The sequence below is a fragment of the Arvicanthis niloticus genome, chromosome X (genome assembly GCF_011762505.2).
Source record: "Arvicanthis niloticus isolate mArvNil1 chromosome X, mArvNil1.pat.X, whole genome shotgun sequence".
In the NCBI taxonomy this organism is placed as follows: Eukaryota; Metazoa; Chordata; class Mammalia; order Rodentia; family Muridae; genus Arvicanthis; species Arvicanthis niloticus.
Window position 1 is genome coordinate 47,895,441 of NC_047679.1, and position 23,197 is coordinate 47,918,637.

The 23,197-nt window shown below is 37.5% G+C and overlaps 1 protein-coding gene across 2 annotated transcripts in view; it reads right to left on the reverse strand.

Annotated features, from left to right (window-relative positions):
* The window catches only part of Pola1 (DNA polymerase alpha 1, catalytic subunit), a 299,315-nt gene that overhangs the window by 43,930 nt on the left and 232,188 nt on the right, over positions 1–23,197 (reverse strand). The gene's annotated exons all lie outside the window — the stretch shown is intronic.

Genomic DNA, 23,197 nt, shown 5'->3' on the forward strand with positions numbered 1-23,197 from the left:
TACCCAAGTGAGGAGGCTTCAACCCCATTTGGAAGGGAGAAAGAAAATAATCACAGGAGATTGAGGGAGCAATGAGTGAGAGGGGCAGGGGAATAGGAGAACAGGATCTGATATTAGGTGGGGGTGGGTGGGAGGGGAGTGGGGACAGGATCGAAGCCCAGAGGGCCAAGAGAATAAATGAAAATAAATAAGCAGCCTCAGGAAGTGGGAGTGTGTGTGTGTGGGAGGGGAACCCCTCTGGAGAGTACCAAAAACCAGGAAGGCGAGGCACTCTCAGGACTCATTGGGAGTGACCTTAGCCAAAATGCCCAACACTGGGGAAAGGGAACTCAAGGAGTCCACCTCCAGTAGATAGACAGGGCATCAAGTGGAGGGACACAGTTAGAAACCCACAGCCAAAATTCCTGACCCAGAATTATTCCTGTTTAAAAGAACTGCAGGGACAAAAATGGAGAAGAGACCAAAGGAAAGGAGGTCCAGTGACCAACCCAACTTGAGATCCATCTCATGGCGGGACACCAAGGCCTGATACTACTATGATGTGCTTACAGACTGGAGCCTGGCACAGCTGTCCTCTGAGAGCCCCTATCAGCAGCTGCCTGAGACAGAAGCAGACACTTACATCCAACCATTGAACTGAAGTCAGGGACCCCTGTGGTTGAATTAGGGCAAGGACTGAAGTTGCTGAAAGAGAGAGCAACCCCATAGGAAGACCAGCAATCTCAACTAACCTAGACCCCAGGGAGCTCCCAAAGACTGAGTTACCAACCAGGAGCATACACAGGCTGGCCCGAGGCCCCTGGCACATGTCTAGCAGAGGTCTACCTGGTCTGGCCTCAGTGGGGGAATATGTGCTTAATGTTCTAGAGCCTTGAGGCCCCAGGGAAGGGGGAGGCCTAGTAGAGGGGAAGCACCTTCTTAGAGGCAAGAGTGAGGAGGAATGGGATGAGGAACTGTGGGAGGGGGAACTGTGGGGGGAGGGGGGGCATGACAGAAATATAAATAAATAAAATAATTTAAATTAAAAAGAAAAGTAGCCGGTTTTTGTTGGTTTTATTTTGTTGTTGTTGTTGTTTTGTTAAGATAGGGTCTTTTGGTGTAATCCTGGAACTTGCTCTGTAGACCAGGCTGGCCTCAAACTTATAGAGATCTGCCTGCTTCTGCCTCCCAAGTGCTGGGATTAGATGTGTTCACCATCATTGCCTGGCACTTCTGCTTTTTTCATCTGAAAAGCAAGAGACTATGGTGGCCTTATTATTGGGTAGTAAATGTATTGAATGACACTACTGTTTTAGAATAATGTAAATCTCAAAACAAGTCAAACACTAACTGGCATGTTCTGATTGCATCATAGGATTCACTATGGAACCAGGATTCTGTGTAATATTAATTCTGCAACTAAATAGGTTTGGGGAAGTACTAAAAGTCTTATTAATTGGGAGATACAGAAGGATGTATTAGCAAAGAAAAGCTTGTGGGAGTAAAAGTACTAAGTGAAAGAAAACAAAGGAAAAACAAGAGGCAGGTAGATCTCTGTGAATTGGAGGCCAGACTGGTCTACAAATCAATTCCAGGACAGCCAGGGCTGTTTCCCAGAGATATCCTATCACAGAAAATCAAACCAAACCAAACCATACCAAAGAAACAAACCCAAACAAAGGAAACACAGCACTAGCAGAGCAAGTCATTTATAGAAGCTAGTCTGATCTGTAGTATTAGAATAGGTCATGTAAACTTGTCAGGTTTTGTTGGGTAAAAAGGGTTTGGTATCAGTAATTTCATGTGGATCGAATCATTGTATCTACCAAAACTTATTGGATATCTTATCACCAAGAATTCCAATTTCATAACTGAGTTCATATGAAAGTGTGAAATACAAACGGCTCCATATTTTAGAATTTTACACAGTAGTGTCTAAAATGCCATTAGGTGTCAGACTTCATTGTTTTCTTATTTGTATAGACTCCCACATTTATTTTGAAGGCAGTAGATTTCAGAAGGCATGTTCAATTTCTGGGGTATGATTGGAGTTTTAAGGCAGGAGTTTAGAAGTACTTACATACTTTAAATCTGAATAAAGGCAAAATTCAAGATGGCATCATAAAAACACATGAAACGACCCCACAAGGACTAGTATTTTAGGATATACAGGATGACTGTTACATGAGTAACATGTGCAAGGCCCTAGTTTGGTCCCAAGCAGAGAGGCAGAGAGAGGGAGAGAGGCAGGGAATGAGCGAGAACATGTTGTGCAGACAGATATATGAATACATATTTAAAGGACCATAAGATGTAGATATTAAGGCACATAAATAAACCTGTCATTGCCGTGACAATGTACCAGTGAAATGGGGTGGGAAGATGAAGAGGGGAAAAACTCAGTAAACACCCCAGTATTTAAAAACAAATGGTGCGTTTGGATAGCTAATGTGATAATTTGAATTCCAGCATGTGGTATTCTAAAAAGGAATGCTGCAGAGCTACCTGTGTACTAGAAGGTGATTGGTTAAGCTCGTTCTGCCTGCCAGTTATGATAATAAAATATCCCGGGCTGTATTTATGGAAGACATGGAAGTGTTTAAAAGCAAGTGATCTGAGCTAGAGTTTAAGCCTGTCCCCAACATGTAGAAATTCTGTCAGTTGATCATTATCAAGAATGAGGAACCTTGTAGACAGCAGTGAAAGTCAGCTGTTTTGGTGAAGGTAGAGGATTAAATTAACCACAGGGCTAACTCGCAGCAGCCATCACATCGAAATGCTGTCCTTGTTATAGACTGATGAAATAGAGATAAAACGCACTGACAATTCGTCTCACATATTTTAAGTTGCATTTTCTTCACATTTTAACACCTCTAAAATTATAATATGTCTCAACCCAATACCATTTTTGATCTAATTATACAAATAATTGACAGTGAGGTTAGCTAATGTGCTACCTCTTCTAAATCACTCCCATTCAATTCAAGCCAGAGAAAGTTTCCTACATGATGCTGTAACAGTCACTCTTACCTCTAGACCATTAAAACCAAAACCAGGGTAGAGGACTGTCTTGGTCACTTTCATGTATCCAATTTCTAGATATAACTCTAATATGTTCTTTACCTGAACTAGGAATTTTGGAAGAGTCTGCATGAAAAAACTTCACCAGTGGAACCTCCAACTGTGTTCTGAAGGAAGTCATTATGTGTGATGAATGGTTTTATGGGGGAAACCAGTGCAGATTGGTAGAACATATACTCACCACTTGTAGAACAGGAAAAGATCATACAGAAACCTTTTGATGAACTTAGTTAAAAGAGTAAGAGTATAAATACAGAAACCATACAGCAAAGGAGAAAAATATTAGAGTTATGTGCTGCCATGAAAAGCAGCTATTAGTCATATGTGGTTTTCAAATTACTTAAACCAAATAAATCCGGAAAACCAGTTCATCAGTCATACTATGTAGAAATTTTATATGCTATATCAAGGTGCTATATGGTTTTATTTCTGTTAGGCACATTCAAACATAAATGGCAGCATGTGGCTAGAGGTTATAGCACTGGACAGCACAGGGATAGAATAACTCCCTCACTGTAGAAACCATGATTGGACTCTGCTACTCACAACACATAGAATGAAGACAAGTCACACCTGTGGGCCAGTGTTTAGTAGTTGTGCAGCTAGACAAACTGCTTATTTGGCCAAATGAATGAGCTTCAATACTGCTGTTTTCTCAATGAGAAAAATCACTATATAGTGCTTATCCTACACTCATACAGATGCCGTGAGAATCAGAGAGTGAAGATTGCACAATGCTTTAAAAAGGTTTACCTATGGTTATCCTTCTATGTGATTTGGCTTTTAAAGTCTGAGAAAAATGCTTACTTTATAAGGATCTTTATAACTCATATAAGTTGCTGTGTTTTTAATATTGATACGACTTTTTCATTACTTCAAATCCAAGTTTTATGGTTTCATTTTCTTCTCATTCCTTCCTTTTCAGAAAAAAGAACACATGCAGATGTTTTTAAACACACAAGTAACAAAAATGAGTGAAGGGAGCTTTAGTGGAGCTATCACAAACAGAAAAACCTGCAGTCTATATAACTGTTTAGTTGCTACTCAGCTCCTGCCAACTGTGCTTCAATCAGGAGTATTGGCTTAGTTGGGTCAGACACTGATTTTTTTGAAAGAAAGGAAGAAGCTTGGCTTTAAAAAGTGTTGCTTCTTTGTTCACCCCTTCATTCAAGTGTGTGTGTATGGGGAGGCACATCTGAATGCCACGGTGCACATGTGGAGGTTAGAGGACTATTTCTCTCAATCAGTTCCCTCCTGTCACTCTGTGCGATCTAGGGATCAAATTCAAGTTGTCAGGTCTGCACACAAGGGATTCTACCTGCTGAGCTGTCTCACTGGCACAAAACTTGGTTCTAGAGAAATTTTCCACTTAACTAAACACACTTAGAATGTTATAGGTGGCGGAAGCTGCCACTAAATTTATGACCTGTGTTTTCAAAGACCTGATGGTAATTATACCCCCTTCTTTAATGTCCCATGACCTCAAATACTCTTCAAAATAAACTGCATGCAATCTATTTCTCATTGAAATAATAAGGAAATAGAAATGAAGCTCACAATATTATTAAAACATTAACATTTGCAAAGGAAAAAATCAAGAAAAACATATTGTATGATTTTATGCTCAAGTTTTACTGTAATTTACAAAAAAAATCTTTAAGGCATGCATACTTTTGTAATCCTAGCAATGGGAGGCAGAAGAACTGCCACAAATTCTATAAGTCAATCCTAGGCAAACTAGGGCAACATAGAGAGACCCTGTCTCAAAATAAAACAAAATTTAAAATCACTTCCCCCCCCTTATTATTTCATTGGAAAATAATGGAAAACTGGAAGAGAATACAATATTTTATATAAAAGCCAAGTCTCTACTGATGGATGAGTTAAGAAATGTGGGATTTTTTTTTTTTTGTAAATTGGAAAAGCTGTCAGAAACACAGCAAAATAAAGCAAAGCAAATCTTTTTAATTTTCTCCATAATTCAAATGCTGCATACTCAAAGCCCATTAAATTTAAAAAGGTTTCTACACTGTATATGGGAACATACACAACTTTTTTGTTCCAAATGTATTTAATTATTTTATTTTTATCATATGCCCACCCCAAGGAACTAGTATTTGTGGCCTTTTTATGCAGCTGATAATTCAAATACTATTTCTCATACAAATAGATGGCTTATTGTGCTCATTTATCACTAACTTGGTACAGTTCATAATCGCATTACAACCCCACTGTGTACTGAATGCCACTTACGGTTCCAACCACTCAAGACAAGCACCGTTACTTTCAAGAGAAGATTGGCAGTAATTAAAGGTCTGACTTAGTAGTTGTTGGAAACTACATTTTTAAAGGAGGAAAAAAAAAACCAATAGAAAGTAATATAGACAAATTTAATTTGGTAATTGTATTTTATTAATGAGATCTATTTTGGACATATGTTCCAACTGGAGTTAAAAAAAAAAAAGATGAACTAAACTATTATCAATGCTTTGAAAGAGAATAAGAAGTGTTTTATAATTCATCAATGAGAAGAATCGAAACATCTGTGGCCCACATAACAAAAACAAAATCATACCAGAACACTAATAATAATAACAACAGCGTCATCAACAACTGTGCTTTGCACTTATGGACCTCCTTCCAAATAATTTCAGAGTGCCTTTTAAACACATTTTATTTTTCTTCTTTTGAACAAATAAGACAACTAAAGCAAAGAGTAATAATGGTTGGCTCATGCCACAAACTGAGTCAGCAGCAAACCAGGAATAGATTTTCTAGCTTGTTTAGTCTCCTGCCATTATATTGTGAAATGATTATTCTATTTGAGTATGTCTTGCAGGTTACTTTCCAGTTATCAGCTTACTATTTTCTCCCCAGCCCAAGCCTACTAATGCTGCTGTTTACAAACCTACAGTGTCATCTGTATAATGCTTTCCTAAGGGTCACATGGGAAAGGGAAACTAAGAGAAGGTCAGTCTAGTAAGACCTTCTCTTCCCAAGTCTTCTCAAGGATTTCCCATGCTCCCTGGCAGCCATGTCCCCTTTCATGATGTAAGTCAGTGAGGGAAAAATACCATGTGTTTTATAGTCAATTTTGTAGAAATGCATTTATTTCATTTTCAGTTTGTTAATTTGCAGTTTTTTCTTCTTGCTTACTTTTCACAGCCCATTTTTTTCTTCACTTTATCTCTGATGCAATATTAGCTTATACAGCACCGAAATGCTCCCTTTATCTAGGAAATCATTTGTTTCACTTTATTTTTCCTTTTTATTTTCTATTTAAATTGTTTTGAGATGCCACCTAGTCTTTTTTTCTATATCCAAGTTAGACTTAATCCATATTTGACAAGAAGCAATATTAAAGTCTGAAGAGTTTCACTGAGAAATTCTCAAGAATGAGTGTGCATTGAAATCACCTGTGGACATGCAGAAGTTTCCCCTGCCCCTTCCCGGCTCAGCACCTTCCCTTGTAAAGTGACTCTCCCTCCATTTTGTACAGATGAGCTGTATTTTGCATTTTGTCTACTTGTAAGTGAATGTAACATACTGTCAATCCTTGTTTGAATATAGACTGTAACACTACACGGTGTACATTTCCAGAGCCTTGTGTATATTTCCAATGAACTTTTTGCAAGCACACTTGTAACCATATGTATCTAATTAACAGACCTGTGTATGCTTATGCCTGGGCAACTATTTTTTTGTAACTCTTGTGTAGATTGTCTCTAAGCAATGTGTGATCTTTATGTTGAAAAAATACAGAACTTTGGAATCTGAGAAAAAAAAAAGAAAGAAATCACCTGTGGAACATTCTAAATATGCAATTGTTTGGGTTCCAGTCAATCCTAAAAGAGTAAAACTTAATTAAGCCAGTTTAGAAGTATTCTGCTGACTCCAGTACATAATTTAGACTTTGGTTTGGCTGACGTTCTCTATACAACTACCACTATTCCTTACTCTTCCTACAAAGCCAGCTCATTACCACTGTTTATACGAGTGCAAAGTGTGCCAAAGGAACACATTTAGAGAGAATTCAAATGTCTGTGGAGTATTTAGGCTTCAATTTCACCCATTAAGTAAGGCAATGGAGACTTAAATTTACTTTATAATACTATATTTATGTTTTCAAATGTCATTTTGATAAATCTGAAAACAAATCATCAAGATAGATTTCAAGCTCCTTGATAGCAGGGACCGTGCCTCTTTCATACTGTCACCAGTAGATACATTTGAGTAGAATATTTTCTCATGTATCTAATATTTTATGAGGTGCTAGTGATATTAAACTAGACAAAATACAGCCAAGAATAGGCGTAGAATAGAAAATCTAAAGCAAATCTAAAGAGATGCTATTTCAGGTTAAGGAGGGGTGGGTAAAAATCCCAACTCAGAGCTAAAGGCTGCTGCCAATGGTTTGTTTTGTTCTTAAAGACCAAACCACGTAAGTTTCAGAGAGCTGCAGAGAAGAGATTTAGATGCTAAGTGGTGGTGGTGGTGGTGGTGGGGCTTAGGGATTCAATTTCCATCATTCCTTTGGGAGCAACACAAAAATAACAAAACCTCTATAAAAGAGACAAGCAAGTGGGCTATGCAAGGAGGGACCCTCACACATATGGAAAGCAATTTGCATCTACAGATCTCACTATACTCTACTGAAGAGTGAAAACCTCAATGGAAAGTCACTATATATACATGACAAGATCTGTAGGCTATTTGTTGAGGTGACTAACAAACAGAAGTGGTTAACCTGGTGCACTATGCACTGCAGAGATATTTTTTAAGTAGGCTTAGTCAGCTAATCTTGTTGAGATTTCTCATACTACTGATTTCTTATTTTCAAAATAAATTAAGAGCCTTCATTCAGAATTCTCTGTAGTCTACCAGCTTGAATTTGTTGGATGTCTTTGATTGTCTCTTGTCTTTAGATTCCCTGCCTTGCCTTTTCATCAGATTGTGCTGTGCCCTTTGGTATTTCCCGTAAGTCCATGTCTGGAATAGCTAATTATAACAGCATAATTCCTGCCCGTACAACAAGAAACAGCAGAACCTTGCTAATTCACACCAATGACTGAAAGACTCCTGTGTAAGTTAGTGAATTATGCAAATGAGCAATAAGTGAAGAAAGATGATTCAAAATTGTATTTCATTCATTTATTTTGACAAGTGTAGTTTAGTCTTAATTATTTCAAAAATTTCTTTGTAGCATACTAATAAATGTACCGTGGCACATTTGTTGAAAGTGATAAAGCTTTCACTAACTGAGGCCAGACTATGCTCCTGTGAATAACTTCATGAATATAGACACAGACTCTGACCCTCCCTTTTATTTTGAATTTCACTGACTTTTTCAGCACTGACTTCATTTGGCAAGACAATATATAAAGACCAATAAAATATAGGAATAATCTCAGCAGCAAGTACTGATTTCAGAAACAGGTTTCTCTTAGACTAAGGCTTTCATCATGCTATTTTATCAACCAGGCTTTAAAGAAAACATTTTTATAGTCTATGGTCATAATGCCAATAGGGCTTTACTTTGCCTCTAAATCAAACTAGAACTGTCATTCATCACTTTTATTGATTTTTTTTTTTGAGATGGTGTATCCCTATGTAGTTGAGGCTGGCCCAGATCTCGCCATCTTTGCATAGCGTGCAGGTTACAGGCATGTATCATAAGTGGCCATCTATCCTTCTTAATTCCCCTTTGATGTTTTGTTTTACCATAGTTCTTTCTTTTAAAGTTAAAGACATCTGTTTTAAGATAAGTGGATATATCACAGTATGTAACATTTTCATGTCAAAATACTTACATTATTATATTCTGAGTTAAATTATTTAAGATGGAAAAACATTTTGATATATTTTTGACAGATATATCCTGAACGATGGATCAGTTTCTTTGAAAGTACCACCAATGGTTACAGTGGGGATTGAGGAGAGATTGCCCTTCCAGTGTACAATATTGGGCTTAAAGCTGCATATAGATTGACTTCTTTAATAAGCACCTTTTGGCTAAACTTCCAATTCAGAGATGCATTAAAATCACCAAGCATTTGTCAAGGGAGGTTCTTTGATTTTTACAAGCTAGATAAGTGATGAAAAACAGATAAAATTTAGTCTCAAAGTAAACTACTACATCTGTGCTTATTAAAACCTCACCTACTCTGAGAGGCCCAATTCAGATTCCATGTCTACCTGGAAACCTCCTCTGAGGCATATGTTTAGAAACTAAGTCACTTTAGGATTACTTTCTTCTATTAGAATCATTGATGTCAGGGTGACATTTTTTCTAGAAGAAAAATTAAGAGCAGGAAAGCTATGGCAAAGAATGAAGAGTCAGTGAGTTTTAGACTCTCAAGCTTTGCTAACTTGAGAGGCCATCTCATCTCTTCAAGGTGGTTTTCTCATCTGAAAAATGCCAACTATCCATATACCAACAGATGTAAATGTTCTCCATAAATAGTAAAGTCCAAAGGGCTGGAGAAGTAGCTCAATGGTAGAGAACTGGACTAGCATGTACCAAGGCCTAGGTTCCATCCCTAGCATCACAAAGTAAAGCAAATATTCCTATAACAAGCCAGCGTGGAGAGGGTAAATGCATGAATAAGCAAGTGGTCAGAAGCAGATTTACTTCTAGAAAGGGGAACCAGGTCTTGTTTATACCTGTGCTCTTTATGCACCACATAGGGCAGATATTAGACATTTTTGCTGATCAGGACAAAGTTCAGGGCATACAGAATAGAAAAACAGACGTCTACAAAGACCTGGCATTGTGATCTTACTTGTGAGTTTTGTTTTACTATCATTTCTTAAAACAAAAGTATATCATCAATATGGTCTAAAATTGGCCAGTAACACTATATGTCTTTGAATACAGTTGGGTTAACCCTAAGCTTCAAAGGAAGGAATTAAGGTTCCCCGGGCTAGACCTGGAATAATTCAATCAACATTAATTCAAGTCTTCAAGTCCAAGTAAAGACTTCAACATAAAACCAGAAACACTAAATCTAAAAGCAGAGAAAGTGGGCACCTGCCTTAAATATATTGGCACAGAAGACAATTTTCTGAATAGAACACCAGTTGATCAGGCTCTAAGATCAACAATTAATAAATGGGACCTCATGACACTAAAAAGTTTCTATAAGGCAAAGGACACCATCAATAGGACAAAACGACAGCCTACAGAATGGAAAAGGATCCTCACAAATCCAAAATATATAAAGAACTCAAGAAATTGGACACCAACAAACCAAATAACCCAATTAAAAAATAAGGTACAGAGCTAAACAAAAAATTCTTAATGCAGGACTCTAAAAAGGCTGAGAAATACTTATAGATATGTTCAACATCCTTAGTCATCAGGGAAATGCAAATCAAAATGGCTTTGAGATTCCATTTTACACCAGTCAGAATGGCTAAGATCAAAACCTCAAGGGACAGCACATGCTGATGAAATTACAGAACAAGGAGAACACTCCTCCATTGTTGATGGGGATGCAAACTTTTACAACCACTTTGGAAATCAATTTTGCAGTTTCTCAGAAAATTGTGAATAGTTCTACCTGAAGACCCAGCTATGCTGCTCCTGGGCATATACCCAAAAGATGTTCCACCATACCACAACTACATTTATTGCAGCCTTTGTCATAATAGGCAGAAATTGGAAACAACCTAGATGTCCTTCAACTGAAGAATTGATAAAAATACAAATGTGATTCATCTACCCAATGGAATACTACTCAGCTATTAAAAACAAAGACATCATGAATTCTGCAGGCAAATGGATGGAACTAGAAAATATCATCCTGAGTGAGGCAACCCAGACCCAGAAAGACATGCATGGTATGTACTCACTTATAAGTAGAAGATAATGCTATAATCTACAGACCCAAAGAAGCTAAGTAAAAGGGAGGGCCCAAAGGAGGATGTTAGAAGGGATGTAAAATAGACATCAGAGGGAATGGATGGAGGGAACTGGATGGAAGGGGAATGGGGAGGGAAACTGAGGTGGTGATCAGGTATGGGGAGAAAGGGGTTGGTGGAAGATGGCTGGGAAAGAGAATGAAAATTAGTAGAGGGGCATCTCTGGGATTAGCTGGAGACCTAGGAGTCTATGAGAGTGACTCTACCTAAGACACCTAGCAGCTGAGAATATGGAGACTGAAGTGGCCACTTCCTGTAGCCAGGCCAGACTTTCAGAGGAGGGAGGGGCACCAACACTTCCACCCAAAAAATTTGTCCTGCTTGTATGATGTGCAGGGATAAAGATGGAGCAGAGGTTGAGGGAATGGCCAAAGAATGACTGCCCCAACTTGAGACCCATCCCATGTGAGAGAGCCAACCCCTGACACTATTGATGATATTCTCAGCTATGCTTACAGACAGGAACCTAGCATAAGTGTCTCCTGAGAGGCTTCATCTAGCAGATGATAGAAACAGATGCAGACACCCACAGCTAAACATTAGCGGGGGCTTAGGGAGAGTTATTGAAGAGTGTGGGGGAGAAGAATTGAGGGAGCCAGAGGAGTCAAGGAGACTACAAGAAGACCTATAGAGTCAACTAACCTGGGCCCATGGAGGCTCAGAGATTGAACCACTAACCAAAGAGCATGCAGGGGCTGTCTCTGATTCTGTTGCCTGCCTTTGGATCCCTTCTCCAAGGAGAAGCAAAAGAGGTATCGAAGAGGAGAGTAGGACTGGGAGGAGAGGAGGGCGGAGTTGCAATTTGGATGCAAAGTGAAAAAAATTAATTCAACGGATCCTGTCTTGTTACAATTACTGTTGGATGTTAAGGTAAGAGAATGTAGGTGAATCAGACTACATTAACAATAACCACAGAAAGAAATACTTTAAGATGAGTCAAACTGATGATGGCTTTTCTCAGTATATGAAGGATAGCATACAGATAAGATAGTGCAGAATGAAATATTAAAAGGGCCCAACTAATACTAAAGTTTACAATAAATCTGAACTTGGGGCTACAGGGAAAATAGAGATTAAAAGGCCATTCATTATTAGTCTTCATAAGTTTTGGCTGATTCCATTACATAATTATGAAAGATTTAAGAAATTACATAAGACAACGAAGACATGTCAATTTGTAGGAAAAGCAAGAAAGAAACACAAAACTGAACAAAGTCAGTATAAATGTTTTGAAATAAAGTATGCTACAATAAGAATTAAGAAAACACTTAAACTTTTAAACCATTAAAGGCTGTTCTGGTCCACATAAGAACTTGGTAGAGAGAGAGAGAGAAAGAGAGAAAGAGAGAAAGAGAGAGAGAGAGAGAGAGAGAGAGAGAGAGAGAGAGAGAGAAAGGAAAAGTTTAAATAAAAGCTACTAAAAATGTTAAGAGGCCATGTGAGGCAATGATGCCTTCTAGAGGGAACATACACATTTACAAAACCACGATGAGGAGAAAGGGCCTGAGGACAGTGTGAATAAATTAGAAATGAGTAAGGCATTACATTTTAGGCTAAGTGAGGGTAAGAACAGGCCATTTCAAAAGAACTCTTATCTAATGCATAGAGAAATTATGTGAATCAGATTAAAACTGTATAAATCCAAAATATTGCTGAGAATACAAAAACCTTTCTGAAAGACCATAAATCCTCTAATATGCTCAAAGCATGTTGTTCATTTAAAAAGTCATATCTATGAAAACTTTTAACTGGTATAAAAAGTCACAAAGTCAGCTAGGCCTGTTACACTGAAAACCCTGTCTCTAAAAAAACAAAAGCCAAAACCCTCAAACTAGCAAAGTCAGTAATGGATAAAACTACAAAGTCTTCTTTGGAAAGCTCCAAGAGAAAAATAGAATGGCATCTGACTACAGAAATGAGCCTTACTAGTTAAGGTTGTATTGCTAAAAGAATTAACTGTGATAGATTTTCAGTAGTTGTCTCACTACTAGTAAAAAAAAAAAAAAAAAAAAAAAATGGGGAAAGAAAATTCGTGTAACAATATCTAATTCCCAAATGCTTTATTTAGATAACAACAGATAATATATGCTACAAAATATTAATCGCTTAATATTTATTCCTATACCTATTTTCACCCAAAAGCCAAAAAGTAATTAATATGCATTTCTGAACCTTACAGTATACACTACCATGATACTTAACAGATCTACTCTCTTCTCTACCATAAGTATTATAAACCTTTTCCTCCTAATTAAAGTGCAATTAATTCAACCAACCTCCAATTACTCTTCTACAACACTGTCCAACTTAGACAATAAAGCAGTCTCTAGGATGGGTTTTAAACCTGGGCTAAAATAGACTCCTATAGACCAAAATGGTTCTGGGATTTCTCTCTGTAGTGTAATTTAGATGTCATATCTAATTTGCTGTCATGACTATTGTTTCACTGTGCAATTTGTATGTCGTTTTGAATGGTAAAGGCATCATAGCTTTATTGAATTAAACCTTCTGTCTTTATTTAGGGTCTGATGTTACATGTTTGTGCATTTATGTTTATGTCTGAAAAGCTGCTTGACATCAGCTAGTAGAAAAAAAGATATGCTTTTCTGATATGTTTTCTTAAACCTCAGAAAGTATAAACATAAACTGGATAAAATTCTCTCTAAATGAAAGAGCAGAATACTGCCTGTTACTATTACTTCTTTTAAAGGCAGAAGTAGTGAAATAAGTGCTGTTGTTACTGATGGCCTGGGAGTTCTGTAACTTAATGCCTTGATTATTAATTCTACTAGTCAATTAAGAATTTTCCTTTACACTGAGCTTTTGTGACTCTACCTTAAACATAGGTATTTATACCACAACTATAAAATCAAAAGAAGTGAAAATTCACCCTACTGTCAACTCAAAAGGGACCCATACTGCAACACTCACTTGATTGTCATTGGCTGTCCCTGTTCTGGCCTACGAGTTCAAGTCCTAACACCATGACTAAGACCAAGTATGAAAAGTCTTCCATTAGACCACTGGAATAGCCTTTTAAGTAATTTTTAGTGCATGAAATTTCATAAAGTTTTTACTAGATAATTACACTTCCTGATTTTGTAATTAGTGGAAGTACATGCAATTACATAATAATTATGATAGTAATTACGTAATTAAGATGTATAATTATGTAGTAAAAAACATCATGGAAATAAAACCATCTACTGTGTAAGCACAATACATTTTAGAAGTAAATTCACCAACTCAACTGTTTAAAAATACTTTTCTTCAAAATAAAGTGATTAGCTTACATTATGATCTAACTGCTTGAAAATTAATTTTTTTCTCTCATTGGTGATAGAAGTGTATGTCTTAAAAGTACATGAAGGAAAATCTTAACAGGTCCTTCTCACTCTTACCACTAAAAAGAAAAACCATCACAATATGTTTTGCAAATGAAGGCCACCAACCAGTGCTTTATCACCTAGTCACTGCAACACTGGTGTGTTGTTTGTACTGCCGTGCCTGTCACTATAAAAGGGGAAGGGAACCTGTTCATTGAAAAGACAGTAATAGGAAAATGATTTTATAAAACGAGTCACATGTCTGTCATCATAGCATGCCTCTGGGTCCCTGAGTACATAAAAATGCAAAGGCTGAGTGCATATTTATAGAAATGGGCTTAAAGAAAAGACACACAATTAGAATCTGAAGTTTGCTGCCCAAATGTATGGCAACTTTCATATACTACCTTAGTTATACTAAAAAGAATGACAGAAAATACACAGAATCAAGACACTCCTACTTAAGGGCAAAGCAATTAAGGTGACAATTTCCTGGAAAATGTACTTTCTCTTTGGCTGCTACAATGTTTGTTAAAACAAAACAAAACAGGCAGTACCCAGAGCAACAAAGCAGTGTGACAGGGCTACATGCTTTGTCATTGCTGTAGTGAGCAAAAAACAGACCATAAAAATCAGCTGCTACAAGCAAAGTAAATTTCAAGCTAACATTTTTAGTAGTACATTAAAAAAAACTTGTTTCATTTTTTTCTAAAAAAAAAAAAATCTACTTAAAAATCTTTACAAGTGTGCTACGTCAACATTTACAAGGTCTGAAGATCGATGGTGAAACTTCAGTCTGGGCACACATCGAGTGGCCCTTATACAAAATGGGCGTAGACCTATATTCCAGCTCTCTTATAATCCTGAGAGGTTGAAAGGTATTTTGAAAATCCCAATTCACTTCTCCAGCCCTTTCTAGCTATGAAGAAACAAAATGGATAGAGCTCATGCTTTCTTGCTTTTGTCATGCCCCCGTCCCTCATCAAGCTACTATATTTTCAGCTTAATTACAGAATATATTTCAAAAGTACAGGCTGTGATAGGAAATCCATTTTAAAACTTGAGCAGAGCTCCTAGAGTTGGCGTATTTATCATATGATAATTCAGAGTTTAAGTACAAGGATGATCTTAAGCAATGAATGAGTAAAATGAAAGTAGGCTTTAGTTATTAGAAGAAATATGTCTTAGATCAGTGCTTTACAAATCTTAGCATGTCTAAGAATTACCTGTGGATCTTGTTAAAATGCAGGTGCTGATGCAGCAGGTCTGGGAGGCCTGAAAGTTTGCATTTCAAACAACATCCCAGGTGATGCCAATGCTGCCAGTATACTGATCACACTTGGAAAAATGCAAGGAAACACTAGTTGGTTTGCATTCATTTATATGTCATTTTTACTCCACAAATTGTGAATTGTTAGAGTAACCATTGTAAGATGAGTAAAATTCTTTGTGAAATTGTAGTGTTTTGAATTTTTCTTATTGTAAAAGCTGTCTATAACTTGGAAATTGCATAAAAGTAAAAAAGTCCATGTCATGACATGGAGAGCTGTAGTTACCTTCACAACATTGGTCCTGTCAACTTCTGTTACGGATGGAGGAGGGACTCAATTAATGGTTGTGAGGGTAGGTGGTGCAATGGGGAAATACAGATTTTCTTCAGCAGTACAGTCACTGGCAATCTGCCCATGCTGATGCAGCAACCCTAATTAAATTCAGTGTGATGCATGCATGAAGGTACCCAGAAGTAGAAGGGGATTTCAGTTGGGAGGGAGAGGGTTAGCAGGAGGGGGACAAGAGGAAGGAATGGGAAGGGAAATATGATTAAAATACATAAGATATGAAACTGTCAGTAATTTAAAAGTAGAAAGTAGAAAATAAAAACAATCTATAATCAACCCAGATAATGATTATAAAAACATTTTAGTGTTCTTTATTAATTTTCCCGTCTTGCAAATCATTAAAACTTGTTTTTCATGTTAACATTACAAATTGTTTCCTCTTGGCACTTGAGAGTAAACTTGTGTAATATCTAACAACAGCAGCAACAATTCACTTTTCTATTTTGGTGGTGGTGGTATGCAGGGGTATTTCTTTTGATTTTGATGGTATGAGATTATTTATTCCATGTGTTTTCATGGTTGTAGTTAACTTCCTTAGGCAGCCTGGTGGGCTGGTTAGTTTCTATTTTCAATTTGACATAACCTAGAGTCACTTGGGAAGGGGAAACCTCAACTGAAGAACTGATTCTATCAGACTGGCCTGTGGCTATATCTGAAATAGTTTGTCTTGATTAATAATTGATTTGAGCAACAGCATCCCAAAGCAGGAGGGCCTGGAATGTATAAAAGCCTGGCTAAGCATGAGTCAGTCAACAAGCCAAAAGCAGTTCAAGGTTCCTGCCTTGAGTTCCTGCCCTGACTTTCCTCAATAATGAACTGTGTGACCCCATAAGAGAAAGCTGACATTAAACCTGTTCCTCCCCAAGTTGCTTTTTGTCATGGTGTTTAGTCACAGCAAAAGAAAAACAAACTAGGACACCTGGCTTCAAAATCCTTTCCATATTTCTACAATCACCTCTTAAACATATTGTGACCTGCTAACTTATGAACTTCTATTATAACAATTCCCTTAAAGTACACAATTAAAACACTTTAAAGAACACAACTCAAAGCATTAGTTGTATGTAAAAAAAAAAAAAGAAAGAAAGAAAAACTGGGTTTAACATTATCTGCTTAAAAATCTATTTTATATAGAAAACCATTTTCATAATTATAAGATATAATTTTAAGAAAAAAACTGATGCTTGAGTCATATATTTACTTTTCCATGTACTTTACAGGCATACTTTACCTGGTATTAGTTATGAAAAAATAAAATTTCTGGAAAAAAAAAGCCAGAGGTGATCTATAAATGACTATAAGTAAACAGTCTCTCCCAAATAGAGCAGCTGTCCATATAAACTCACAGTGATTCTGACAGCATACACAGGACCTGTACAAGTTCAAACCAAACCAAATTCCAGCATGGAGAAAGGTGGGCATCAATTCTAAACCCTAGCCAAGGAAGTTGACCACACTCCAGTGGAAAGCCACACAAATACATGAGCAGCACAAACTGGACTTGATGGGCTTTTAAAAAAAAAAAAGGACACAATGTTGGAAAGCTAGGGAAAGGAGGTGGGAGGTGGAACTGGGTGGAGTTGAAGGAGGCAGATGAATATGATCAAAACACTTTGTACCAAATCCAACATAAAAACCCAGAAAGCAGAGAAAAAGCCTTTCTTAGAAGTTCTTTAAGTTTAGGGGCTGATGAGATGACTTAGTAGGTTAAAGCAATTGCTGCCAAGACTGACAACCTGAATTCAATTCCTAAAACCTACATGGTACAAAGAGAGAACCAACTCTTGCAAGGTGTCCTCTGATCTCCACATGTGTGCTCTGCATGAATGTGAATAAAATAATAAATGCATGAAATACAATAAAAATTCAAGCAAAGTAATGGACCAGACGGGCACTCCATGACACAGCTTTATTTCGACTGCCCTGAAGGACTGAACAAAGTAAATTCTAAGGATGTCAACTGGCTGAGAGAATACTCCAGGGGTTCTTTGCTACTGTTATTTCAGTACGTCTAGCAATAACGAACCTCTCCTGAATTTTCACTTTACCAGTCCAAGAAATAGAAACCCTTAATACTGAAAGGGAACCTGTCTTGAGATGCTTAGACATCTCCAAATTGCAAATAATCCCTTCTGTAAAACACCAGATCTTCTGGTTTCAAGAAAGACAGTACCTTTATAATCCCCTTCATGTTTTAGAACTAACTGCTGCCTTCTTTGGAGACCATTTTTCCCAGAGTAATACAGATGTTCTCACTTTATGAGCAAACTGTTCAGCTGATAGCAAGAAGAGAGAACAGGGCCCTGAATAAGTGTGAGAAACAGTCAGCTTGGCTCACTCATCAGTTCAGAGACCTGATATTCTTTGAGTTCAAGCTCAGTATCAGCCAAATGACAGACATGTGCCATTTGCCTTTAGTTATTTGCAACGTGTGGAATTCATAAAAGCAATATGCAAAAATATCAATTAAATTTTATAAGTGTAATTTATGGCACATCTGAGTCAAGGCAGACAATACAGAGTTCTGCTTTTTAAAAAGTCATTCCCCAGTAACAAACAGTACTATTTTCTGGGAACAATTTTCTCCAAATCCCTGACGTTCCTTGTGTGACCTTGTTTTCCTCCAGGAATTCTTTAATCAAATATTTAGTGATTAGGCTACAAGATGCAGTCCTGTCTCGATGAACTTAAGTGAAAGAGAAAGCAAAATAAAACACTTGAGACTCCTCAAAAAGGTCACAGGGGAATGCAAAAGATGGAAACATTAATTTAATTTGTTCATCAATCCAGTGTTGTTTCCTCACAGGGCTGTCTTGAGGTCCTATTACACCCGTGAAAGGATAGTGAGAAATAAAAAAGTAGCATACAAAGGGGCAGTCTAGTTCTGCGGTGTACCAGCCAAACCAACAAATACTGTTGGTATGGCCTGTAATCGTAGCAAGTGGGAGGAAAAGGCAGGAGGATTACAATGAGTTTGGGGTCAGCCTGGGCTAACATTGTGAACCTTTGTCTCAAGTAAAAAAGGTAAAGTAAATACAAGGTGTCATCTGGTTGGGGGTTCAAGAAAAGGGCAATGTTTACAGATGCAACTTAGAAGGATGTGGAACAGGAAGCTGTCCACAACCCTTTGTGGAAAAGAAACTAAATGAGGGTGGGGGTGGGGGTGGGGGTGGGGGTGGGGGTGGTTAATGAACTAAAGAGAGTCTAACCAGCCTAAAAGGACTCCCACTGAGAAAGCACTTTCTAATGGGTGCTGCACTTATGAAATTAAATCACCATCTAGTAAACATCTATGCTGCAACTTCAACTCCCTCCTTCAAACAGGAGCCAAAATCTTAGTGTTGTCATTCTGACAAACAAATGCACTTACCAAATGGACTTCATGTTCTGTTGTGTTCCTAAATTGATGTATGTATTTAAACATGATGGCCAGAGTCTTTAAGCATGAGCCAGAGTCTTTATCCAGTTTCAGCAATGCTCTAAAGGTGGTGCATGTCTCTAGTCCCAACACTCAGGAGGCAGAGATGGACAGATTTCTGAGTTCAAGACCAGCCTGGTGTACACAGAGAAACCCTGTCTCTTCCGTTTGTGTGTCTAGGGGGGGTGGTGTCGTTGTTGGGGGTGGGGATAGAGTTAGGCATAGAGTAAAGGCAAAGAAATACCACCATCTGCAAGCCAAGAAGAGGCCTTTGGGGACTCCAACCCTCAGACTTTGGGGACTCAGACTTCTAGCATCCAGAAGTACAAGGGAGTACTTTTCTGTTGCTTAAGTCACACAGTCTGTGGTATTTTGCTATTGCACTCCTAGCGAATTAAAATTCCATCCTATAAAAGAAATACTGACATAAAATAAGAATAGCTAAGCATCAAGTAAGAGACAATGAAACCATATAAGAAACTTTTTTCTAGAAATAGACTAAAGCTTGAACTAAAAGATCAATTAGTGTTGGCTCTCTTTGCTTAAGGCAAGTTGATCAGGTTAGTGGTAATATCATATTTAGCCTCTGATGAATCTGCCTTTCCCCAACAGACTAGAGGTCGTCCAGGACAGAGATTATCAGCCACTTATCCTGCTTTCATTGACATAAGAGTTCACACTCAACACATAATAGAATCTACACATAATGTTGTTTTTATTATTTCTACATAAATAAAAACAGGTTCTGCAGGGAAAAGAGACCTTTTTCTTTCCTGCATTTATAAAAGCAGATAATTCAAGGACCTGGGCAAAGATGTGAATTGATTCTGGTTTCCCCAAACTGTTCATTTATTCGTACTCAGGCCAAGGCACCACAGGATGAGGCTGTCAAATATGACCATTTTATGCTGCCATCCTGGAAATGGATTTTTTACTTCACATATTGCCACAATATTCTTCTAAAACCTCCCTTGGACCCATTATGTCATCTGTGTACATTCTGGAGCAGTTACAACAATAATGCCAATGTCCCACAGAAATAAGACTCTTAAAAATGTTATGTAGTTACTGTGAGCATGCAGTAAACACTTCACCAAAGTGAGTAACAATCCTTTAACATTTTAAAGGAAAGGGGAAAATACCAAATGGGGTTAATTCACATTATGGACTAATGGTCTGCAAACTTTCATTTGAAAGTGAAGTACAAGAAAAGAAAAAAAAAGCTTTGACAGAGCTACTTTTCACTGTAAAAATGACTATACCTCTTTCAAATAATTTGTACATGTTTCTCCCAAGTCAAATTGCTGAGTTTCAAACAAAAATTAAAAGCACCACCCAGTTACAACCTTTAAAACATAGGCTTTCTAATGGGAATGGTAAGGCAATCTTAGTGAAGGAAACGTTGCTAGGACCTGCAAGGAAAGCATAGTCTTCAGCAAACACTTCACACACCAGTCACAGGGCACTTATTGACAGATGATGCTTAGATGCATTGACCATGATGTAACTGTGCTACAACTGTCATGTTTCACATGGTGTTCTGGCCTTGGTCCAAATTGCATCAATATATTTGCCCTTTGGTTCCTACAAGTTAAAAAGTTCACTTTTATACTAAAGAATTCCTTGAACAGCAAACTAAAAGAGAATGTAATTTCAAATAATAAAATGAGAGGTGATTTTACATTTGTTATATTACTATACATTAAGAAAATTTCTCATTATTGTTCTTTATGACATATAAGTATTATTTCCCATTTTCCTCATATAGACTACAACTTCTATTAAATTCTCTTTTATTTGGAAACAATGATCTATTAAAGATGTTTTGGATAGAGGTTTTCTTTTTCTTTTGAGACAGGGTTTATTATATAACCCTGGCTGTCCTGGAACTCACTTTGTAGACTGGGCTGAACTTGAACTCCTACAAGATCCACCTGCCTTTGCCTCCCAGGTGCTGGGATTAGAGGCGTGAGCTATCAGGACAAGCTAATTTTTTTCTGTGTATGAGTTTTGCCTGCATGTGCACTCCCCCCAACTCGTGCAGTGCATTTGTGTACAGTGTACATGGAGGCCAGAAGAGGATGCTGGATACCCTGGAACTACAGTTGGTTTTGTGGTGTCACATGGGCACTCGGAATCAAATCTGGGTTTTCTGCAAGAACAGCTAGTGTTCTTAACCACTGAACCATCTCTATAGCCTAAACAGGAATTATTAAGGTGAATGCTATCTGAGGATATTTTTTTTAAAGGTATATCTTCCAAGTTGGGCACAGTAGCTCAAGTCTGTAATCTTGAACTCAGGAGGCTTAAGGAAAATGGAGGATTACTCTGAATTCCAGGGAAGCTTGGGCTACAAAAGTACATTGAGTATGCCAGTATGAGTGAGACACCGTCTTAAGAAACATTTTACTTGTGCAGCGCACACCCACCCACGACATATAGCCAATTTTGAGTATACAGCCCTTGATACTGCTTTTTCTCTGCTGCTGAGCAAGAAGCTTCCAAGTGGCTACTCTATTACCTCCTGTTTCTAGGCAAAGCCATGTGTACTCTTGATGTTCTCCAAGATGCTGGAGACACCAGTGACTTTATACATTATTCTTCTCTATGTCTCCAATAGTGACTGGACTTTCTGAAACTACTGATCATGTACAACCAATTCAGCTTCTCATAAAAGAATCTAAAAAAAACTATATTCAAGAGAATGTTATATCCTGCAAGTCTAAAAACATCAAATGAATAACCTACAGTGGCTAGAAGTACAAAGAGGTTATGGAGAAGCAGGTGCTTATATGGTGACACACCCAGAAAGAGGTCACAAACCCAAGAGAAACAGATGTATTCATCAGAGAATCAAAATTCAATTTTCCCAATTCATAAGTACCTTAAAGTTTATGAGGACAAAAGGAGAACATACATTAATAATATCACAAGTAAGTACAGGCTAGATACTAGACATTAACGGATGTCATTAAGCCTATTTATTAATGGGCAGAAGGAATTTCTTGTCTACATAAGCTCTACTTGAAGTCATAGAAAACACGTTGTGGAGACAAAGTGGTTGTTGAAACACAAAATACTAATATTTCAACCAAGATCTTCATTTAGTTGTAAAAATGTTTTCTTTCCAAGGACAGATAAACTAAGGAAGCCAAGGTAATAAAAAATAATCTCTAGAGTATCTCATAGGTAAAAAGAGTGAAGTCACTTATGACTAGAATTAAAAGCATTGAGACCAAATCAAGGGCAGCATGGGAATTTTTATGTGAAAAAAATCCAGCCATATTTGTAGGTTTTTATATGCTGTTAAGGTTGCCTCCAGCCCTAATACCGACCAACAAAGCCCTGAATTGATATTCGCTGACAAACAACATAAACACTCTGTAGGTAACTAATAAGAAAAATGTGTAAATTTGCCTTTTTTATTTTTTACAGGTAATAGAAAAGTTGTCAATGTGATTTTCAGGTAGGAGAAAAAAACATGCACTTGTCATGACATTTTCAAATACTTTAAGTTATGTAACAAAGCTTTCCCCAGACCTATTAAGTCCCACAGTGCCTGCAAGTCTTGTGTGAGGAAATGCTGGGTACAGAAGGCTCCAGGCAGCATCTGATCATATGGGTTGAGGTACCTATACATTCTCTTAGGATGGAGTCAATAAAAGAACTCCACCCCACTCCTCTCTTTCAAAATGAACCTAGGCTTTTAGTGAACAGCGGAGACACACTCCAGGTCTATTTTTTTGTGGTAATGTCTAGTTTTTGTAGGCCCAATGATCACGTTGCCTATGCTTACTTTATTACAATTACTAAACTCTATAGAAAATAGCATTTTCAAAATATAGCATTTA